This window comes from Physeter macrocephalus, chromosome 11, assembly GCF_002837175.3.
Source record: "Physeter macrocephalus isolate SW-GA chromosome 11, ASM283717v5, whole genome shotgun sequence".
NCBI classification, from domain to species: Eukaryota; Metazoa; Chordata; class Mammalia; order Artiodactyla; family Physeteridae; genus Physeter; species Physeter macrocephalus.
Window position 1 is genome coordinate 140,306,880 of NC_041224.1, and position 8,623 is coordinate 140,315,502.

The 8,623-nt window shown below is 38.5% G+C and overlaps 1 non-coding gene across 1 annotated transcript; it reads right to left on the reverse strand.

The window, feature by feature from the left end:
- Positions 1-5,020: 5,020 nt before the first annotated feature.
- On the reverse strand, positions 5,021-5,127 carry LOC112063511 (U6 spliceosomal RNA). The gene has a single exon (XR_002891020.1). It is a non-coding gene; the product is annotated as a U6 spliceosomal RNA (small nuclear RNA).
- Between the last annotated feature and the right edge of the window lie 3,496 nt (positions 5,128-8,623).

Genomic DNA, 8,623 nt, shown 5'->3' on the forward strand with positions numbered 1-8,623 from the left:
TGTACTCTATACAGTACTGTACAGTAAAGTACACAAAAGCACAACCACTTGTAGAGAATGCACGCACGTGACAATGTACGCCAGACACGTGAACTAACTTACATGATTGGACATGTGAATGCACGTTTGCATCTTTGAAAGTTCGCAACTTGAAGGTTCGTATGGAGGGGACTTACTGTATATGTATTGTTTCTGACTGAGATTCCACCCCATTTTCACAGCCCTTGTCACACCCATCCAATACACCTTCCATCCAGCTCAAGAAAGCAAATGCTTGCTTAAGGTATCTGTCTCAATGCTCCCCATCTCTTTGTAAAGGATAAAAAAAAAAAATGTAAATTCCTGTGTATGGTATATAAAGCCCAACGTGATTAGCCTGCTTAATTGCTTCAGTTATCCCCCTGCTGCCATAGGCACATCTGTATGAAGCTAACTAGAATTCCCTGGAAAAAAATCATGACGTTTTTCTCTGTCCACTGCATTAGTGCATGGTGTTCTCCTAGCTTTGGATGGCCTGTCCACACTCATTTGGTAGGTAGTTAGGCCTACCAAACTCCTACTTATCCTTCATAATTTGGTTCCAAAGTCTCTTCCAGTCTCCTCTGTGAAGCAGTTCTTGAGCATCCCTGCAGAGTTAGAGAAGCGTAATGAATGCTTATTTACTTTGCTGTTCAGCACCTGCACACCCTTTTTGGGGGCACAGTTTTACTTTGATGGCACCCCTTTCCCATTTCAGTCCATGTGCTTCAAGTGAGACTGATGTCGTCCCTGGGCCTCAGGGAGTGGAACATGGGACTGAGGCTGATCAATCTGTGTAGTCCAACCCCTTGGCCACAGCCATTTTCAGGCAGGATCATGTGATCAAAAGTGGGCCAATCAAAGTCAAACGAAATTCGATTCTGGTCCTGCTGTTTGAGCTATTGGGGAAGCAGAGTTTCTTGTTATTGAACTAGAGGTTGTGAAGCTATGAACCTTCAGTGGCTAGAAAGCATCCCATGGAGTCAAAATTGGAGCTTATCTAGAGGAAGAAAAGCTGGAAGGAAGAGCCCAGAGAGACATTGTTTGTGACTGAACCAAGCTCCTCAGCAGGCAAGATCCAATATTAACCCCTCAGTTCTGTGACGCCATAAAATACCCCTTTTTTTCTCTTTTGCTTAAGCCAGTTGAGTTTAGGTTTTCTGTAACACAAATAATCCCAACTGATAACTCAATTATTTATCCTGTTTCATAGCACCTTATATATCCTCATATTTTGCCCTTGTCCTACTGTGGAGATTTAACTAAAACCTACTGTCTGGGTGAAGGTGGAGAATCTAGGGCTTTCCTGTCTAAGGGAGGCATGGAAATCAGCTACCAAGGTCTTCCTTCAATGTTATCAACTGAGCATATTACATATCTGGCATAGCATTGTATGCCTGGAGGAAGAATGGATAAAAACTGGAGAAGGCAAAAGTAGAAGGACATAGGGCAAGGATAGAGGTGGTTTCTATACTAAATGCAGGAAGATGGAATTACCTCTGGGTCTTTGCCTCTATTCAGATACAAAGAAAAGGAAGGATTGAGTTGAGAAAGGAAGAAGAATGGAGGTTTCTACCCCAGCCACTCACAGTACTGAGGACCAGGGAAGTTATTGCCCTCCTGTTTATATTTTCATAGAATATGGAGTCAGGAGTCAGATGAACCTAGGCTTGACCTGCCTTAATCATGATTCCCATGGAAATTGATCATGAGCATAGGCGTTTTCACAACTTTCACAAGGAAAGTCCTTGACTATTTAGAATTTAGGTGAAACCAAAGCAATATAATTTCCTAAGGTGGCAATCTAGAGACCAAGGGCTAACTTAATAGGTCAGTTTAAAAATGACAGCCTAGTGATCCATGGTGATGCTCAACAGGGCCCTGATAGCCCTTGTCCAACACTGGATTTGCTCCAGATGTCCCCAGGAGCTCTGTTTGATAGTTTGATAGTATGTTATTTCAAAATTCCCTTGGATTAAGGAACAGGCCAAAGATTATTAGATATCACTGGAGTTGATTTTCCTTATTCTGGAAGAAAGAGGTACTATAGTTAATAACAAAGAGTCCACCGTTAGTCAAACACACACATGGAATCTAGAAACATTTCAAATGGACTATTTCAGATCCAAGTGATATATTCTACTTACTTCCAAATTTTCAGGGTGGTGGGAATTAGAAAATTCAACTTATCCTTAGTCTTAAGTGCTTGGGATATGTCATGTGGTCAAGCATATGGGTAACTAAGACTCTTTTGTCCCCTCTCCCTGATAGTCTCTCTGCCTCTTTCCTTGCCTTACAGCTCCTTAGTGCTCTGCTTCTTTATTCTTCCTTTCCTCCTACCTTTTCTGTCTAATTTTGTGTCTAGCTTCAGGGGAGTGTTGTCTGACATTCTTTGCTTTCCTGGGGATGGGAGCAGGAATGAGGTGGGGGCTTTGGGTCCTAAATGAAGAGGAGGGATGGGAAACATTCTCTTTGAAGATAATCTTAGGGTAGAAAATTTAAGTAATTGGATTGCTAATGTTAGTTTTCTGCTAACAATTTCCCTTTTTATTCCATTAAAAGTGTTTATTCTTCTACTTATCCTTGGGTTACCTTACAGAACCCAGGTATCTTGGTAGGTACCAGCATCCAAGAGCAGGTATGCTAAAGACCTGTTACATGAGAAAAGTTAACTGCACAAAGGATCACCATGCTCCTGAGATCTAGGGCAGAAGACACTCAGATATTCTTTTAGGCTTTTACTTGGCCACATAGCAATTGGCTCATTTTATGGCTTTTGGATTAAAATTCCTGAACTGAGAAATCAGGGTATGAGTGGCTTATATTTTCATGGTTTCCACTAGATAAAGGAATTATGGTCTCGGAAAGGACAGCAATATCTACTTGATTTTCTACCATCTCAAAACAGATGGAGCCCTGGCTCAACTTTGTCTTTGGCTCTGTTAAGCAGTTACTATATGCAAGTTGAATGTGACTCCAATTACATGCATTATATTTATCCCATTGTGTTTTAACTACTTTTTTTTTACTTATTTATGACTTCCCATTAGACCATAGGGCCCTGGAAGTCTGCCTTTTCACCTCTAAGACCCCATTGCCCAGCAAATGCTTGAAGCATTATTGATGCTTTTCTCTGTTGAATGCAAGGGTGAAGTGACCACATAGAGAACATCAGGAATGTTTATTTAAAGTTTTCAGAAGGGATTTGGGAACATTTTCTTGATTTTCTCATGTGTGGAGCACCTTTATTGACAAAACTTTGTTTTTAAAGAAGCAATGATAAAAATAAGTATAAAGAGGTTGAATAAACTGAAAAAAATAGTCACTGTTGACAATGTTTCTCAAAATGTGGCTGGCAGACCACCAGCTTCCTCCTGAAAGCATGTTTGTGGTATACATTGCTGTTTTTCTCTCTCTTATTCTATCTGTGTCCCCCACCCCACAAATATTCTCCCACAATTTATTAAGTTTAATTTATTCTTGCTTCAAATGAAATAAATCATATATGGTTTTTAGTTATCATTTTGAGAGGAAGAAATTGAGGCCATTGGAAATGCAATGCTTTGTCCTAATGCCCAGTGAATCCCTGGCCTTAGACCTTCAGATCCTACACTGTTTTTCACCCCGCCCCCCTTCATTTTTAACATCCTTCTTGAGATTGGGCTGGGTTCCCTTTCCTGACCATTTTGTAGCAGGTAGAAGAAATGGCAGTAAGAATGATGTAGAGATATATGGGTTTGTTTTCTGAAAAAAAAAATGTAACTCAAGGATTTAAAACTTTTGTATTTTATTAATATGGTCACCAAAAATACCCATCCAGATCAATGAATATTTATATTACAAACACAAAATGGTTTATCCTCAGAGATACCAGCTGGTCATAAATTTTACCCAGAAAATTTAAAAAAGGATAGGATGTATATTTTACATGTAGTTTCTTTACACACACACATTATTTGTTTCCTTCTTAGTCTCTTCTCGGTGGGCTATAGAATTATTTTGCTGGGTAAATTATGGAATAATTGCTTGGCAAGCTCACAAAAGAAGTTAAAGTGGAAAAGGATTAGTTTCTAGGCAGACAAACTTTGCTCTAAGTCGCAGAGGAGCTGAGTCTGATATTTTTAAGGATTAGCAATGACCAAAATACGTCCTTTCTGCTGGATGGCTGCTAAAAATGTGTCCATATCAGGACAGGGGTTCCCTTTATAACTTTATCTCTCCTATTCTCTCCTCTCCTCTCTTCCCTTCTTTTCTCTTGGCTCTCCTCCACTTCCCTCTCCTCTTTTTTTTTTCTCTTTAATTTAATTTTATTTATTTTTTTATACAGCAGGTTCTTATTAGTCACCCATTTTATGCACAGCAGTGTATACACGTCAATCCCAATCTCCCAATTCATCACACCCCCACCCCCACCCCCCCGCGGCTTTCCCCGCTTGGTGTCCATACGTTTGTTCTCTACATCTGTGTCTCAATTTCTGCCCTGCAACTGGTTCATCTGTACCATTTTTCTACGTTCCACACATATGCGCTAACATACGATATTGGTTTTTCTCTTTCTGACTTACTTCACTCTGTATGACAGTCTCTAGAGCCATCCACGTCTCTACAAATGACCCAATTTCGTTCCTTTTTATGGCCAAGTAATAGTCCATTGTATATATATATACCACAACTTCTTTATCCATTCGTCTGTCGATGGGTATTTAGGTTGCTTCCATGACCTGGCTATTGTAAATAGTGCTGCAATGAACATTGGGGTGCATGTGTCTCTTTGAATTATGGTTTTCTCTGGGTATATGCCCAGTAGTGGGATTGCTGGGCATATGGTAGTTCTATTTGTAGTTTTTTAAGGAACCTCCATACTGTTCTCCATAGTGGCTGTATCAATTTACATTCCCACCAACAGTGCAAGAGGGTTCCCTTTTCTCCACACCTTCTCCAGCATTTGTTGTTTGTAGATTTTCTGATGATGCCCATTCTAACTGGTGTGAGGTGATACCTCAAAAATATGGAACACTTCACAAATTTGCGTGTCATCCTTGTGCACGGGCCATGCTAATCTTCTCTGTATTGTTCCAATTTTAGTATATGTGCTGCTGAAGAGAGCACTCCCTCTCCTCTTCTCTCCTCTTGTTTTCTGTTTAGGAATGCTCCATATGTTAAGGACAAACACTTATCAGGGTATTTGGCTGGAGTAACATCTTGTCCTTACTCTCATTTGGGGACCTATTTGTGGCCCAGGCATTTAGGCTGTCTGATGCCTTTCAAGTTGCCCCAAGACACTCAAGCTTTGGGTAAGCTGAGGATACTCTCAGTCCTACAAGAGAAGCATCCAGGTTTCTATATTTTATATTTTCAATGACTATGTAGGGTCAAGTAGAATAGTTGGGGTGAGGAGTGTCTTTTGGCTGAAGATAGAATGGTGGGGATAAGAAATAATTCACTGATAATAATGTTAAGATGGAATTAGAACTTTACATTTTCAATTAATCAAAATTTTTGGAAAAGTTTTAATAACTTGAGAAAATAGTGCCTCACCTCAATTTGCTCACTGTAGCACTCTTTTCTCTTGGTTTTATGTTTTCCTGGACAAGAGTTTCAATAAGATGAATATATCATTGACCTTCCTCTATGGGTATCTGGAAGAAAACAAAGGAATCATAAAAGAGTATTTCTATTCTTGCATGAAAACTGCTATAATACTACAAAGTGCTGTTCTGTTTTATAGTGGGAACCATGCAGTAATAGAGTCTTTATGATGAGGTTTCTTGGAATTTTTGTAATGCATGTGGATTTGAAGATGCAGATGGGTGTAAGTCATTAAACATTAGACCATGGCAATAAGTATGCCACTGTTCTTTTGATAATGTACAGAACTGTGTATTTTTGTCTGTGCATGCCTGTGTGGGCTTTCATTTCAAAAGATAAATATATTTTTAAAACTTCGACAAATAAAGTGATTTTTGACTATTTGTTAGTTAAGGCAAAAAAAAATGATGGCATGAATCATGTATGCAGTGATTTAGTGGACTCCACACTCATATTGAGAGTAAATCCTATTAAGATGTCCCTATGAAAAAAAGTTTTTATATGATATAGAGTTTATATGTCTATATTTAAAATTTTATTCCTAACAAATTTTCTCTTGTGAGATTTTTTAAAAAAATTAGCTGCTGTTTCTTGGAATAATGTTTAAGAAGGAATTTACTATATATATATATATATATATATATATATATATATGGGATTTACTATTTTGAAATTTTCTTGTCTTTTTTTTCTTAAAAGTCAAAACAACTCTGAAAATCAAAGGAATCTCTTTTTCAGATTATCCAGGAGTAGAATTTGGGATTTTTATTTTAGGAGAAGTATTGAGTACATTCAGAAAATATAAAAAGAAAAAACAACAAAACTCCCAGCTGGAGTGAGAAAAATTAAACCCTTACAGACATTTTTATCTCTGGCCAATTGGTGATTTTCCAACAGGGTCTGTCTTTTGAAATCTGTTTTTTTCTCTTCAAAATTAAACCCCAGTTGTGTCTTAAAAAGGAAACACTCCACCATTCTGTCTATCATGACTCTATAAATTTTCTTTCATAAAGGAAAAAAAGAGTGTTTCTGAGAGTCTTGGAGTAGTCAACCAGGTGATTTCACAGTTGAATTCACATTGTCTGCATTCTCCCCTGTAATATTTCCTTAGCCTATAGAATACAGAATAAATTCTATAGTGAAACCTCAATAGCATCAGAAGTCTTTCCTGAGAACAAGAAGTCTCACTAACTGTTTATTGTAGCACATATAATATTCATGAAGTGTTTACAGGTGGCCTTTAAATTTCATTATATTAACCATACCTGATGATCTGTTTGGCTCAAGAAACTTCGGCCTAGTGAAATATTGAAGATATTCAGCTATGAAGAGAAGGCCACCAGTATAGCAGAAGACAAAAGTAACCAAACTATCTGTATGTATTATGTACATTCCCTGTACCTGCCAATGTGCAAGGAGCTATAGGGAATATAGCAGATGACACAGCCCTCGTCTATAAGAAATTGATGCCTGGAGGGAGATTCAGAGGCAGAAAAGAAGGTATTAGCACGTTCTTGGAGACAGAGGTCTCAGCTGTAGTCATAATAGCTAATGGGAGAGAAAAAAAGGCAAGAAACAATTCTTAGACTTCAGAAGACGTGTAACTGTAAAGTATTAGAGTCTTACTTTTAACACTACACTCTTTGACTTTACTTTTATAAATTAACAGTCACCATATTTTGCTTTTCAAATGGCTACAGCTTCCTTTTGGCATTGTTGTGTGTTGATCCCCTTGTATCTCATATCTGTCTCCTAAGGACCCAGGAGCTTAATTAATGAGTGTTTGCAAGTATCACCAATAATTACTACCCTCCTCACTTGATAGATCTGCTCTGCTGTAGGGCAGGTGAGGGGTTAGTAGAGACCACTATTATCAGAAATATTTAGCCATTTAGCCAGAGCGGAAGGCTTAGTGGCCTAACCATGGGCTTTACGCATCCAGGTGGGATCAGGGGCTCTATTCTCTAGGGGTTCTATGCAGCCTCTTTGTCTCAGAACCGGCAAGTTTGCTATTTGTGTCTTTTGGCTAACAATTTTCCTTCCCTCAAAAATCTTTGAAAAGTCACCAGGGTACCGGCTGGGAGAAGCATACTGGACTTTGGAGGACCAAGAGCATTTGTCCCCTTCACTAGAGTACTCAGGAATGTTTTCCTACAGTCCCTCTTGTGGCACTTTGTTTCCTGGATTGACTGCTCCAACAGACATGCTCAGGGAGCCTGCAAGAGCAGCAGATCGGGGATAACAATGGGCAGCCCTGGGGAAAGCTGGAGGGGGAGACATACTGTATGTATTAAATCTTCATGCACAGAGAAGATGAAAAGTGGGGTCACATAGGAACCCCAGACTGAAAAACATAAGGGCAGACGTGCTGAGATACAGCACTCCATTTAGGATAAACCTCTTTCTCACATGGACATTTCTATGTAAGATGCTCCAGAGTGGGTATTCACAGGTACTTATTTAATGAACACTAATCATTTTTTTAAAATTTATTATTTTTTAACTTTTTATTTTATATTGGAGTATAGTTGATGAACAATGTTGTGATACTTTCAGGTGTACAGCAAAGTAATTCAGTTATACATATACATCTATTCTTTTGCAAATTCTTTTCCCATTTAGGTTGTTACATAATATTGAGCAGAGTTCCCTGTGCTATACAGTAGGTCCTTATTGGTTATCCATTTTAAATATAGCAGTGTGTACATGTCAATCCCAAATCCCCTCACTATTCCTTCCCCCCACCCTCCCCCCTGGTAACCATAAGTTCCTTCTCTAAGTCTGTGAGTATGTTTCTGTTTCGTAAGTAAGTTCATTTGTATCATTTCTTTTTAGAGTCTGCTTATAAGGGATATCATATGATATTTCTCTTTCTCTGTCTGAGTTACTTCATTCAGTATGACAATCTCTAGGTCCGTTGCTGCAAATGGCATTATTTCATTCTTTTTAATGGCTGAGTAATATTCCATTGTATATATATGCCACATCTTTATTTTTTAAACCAGCACTCCAACAG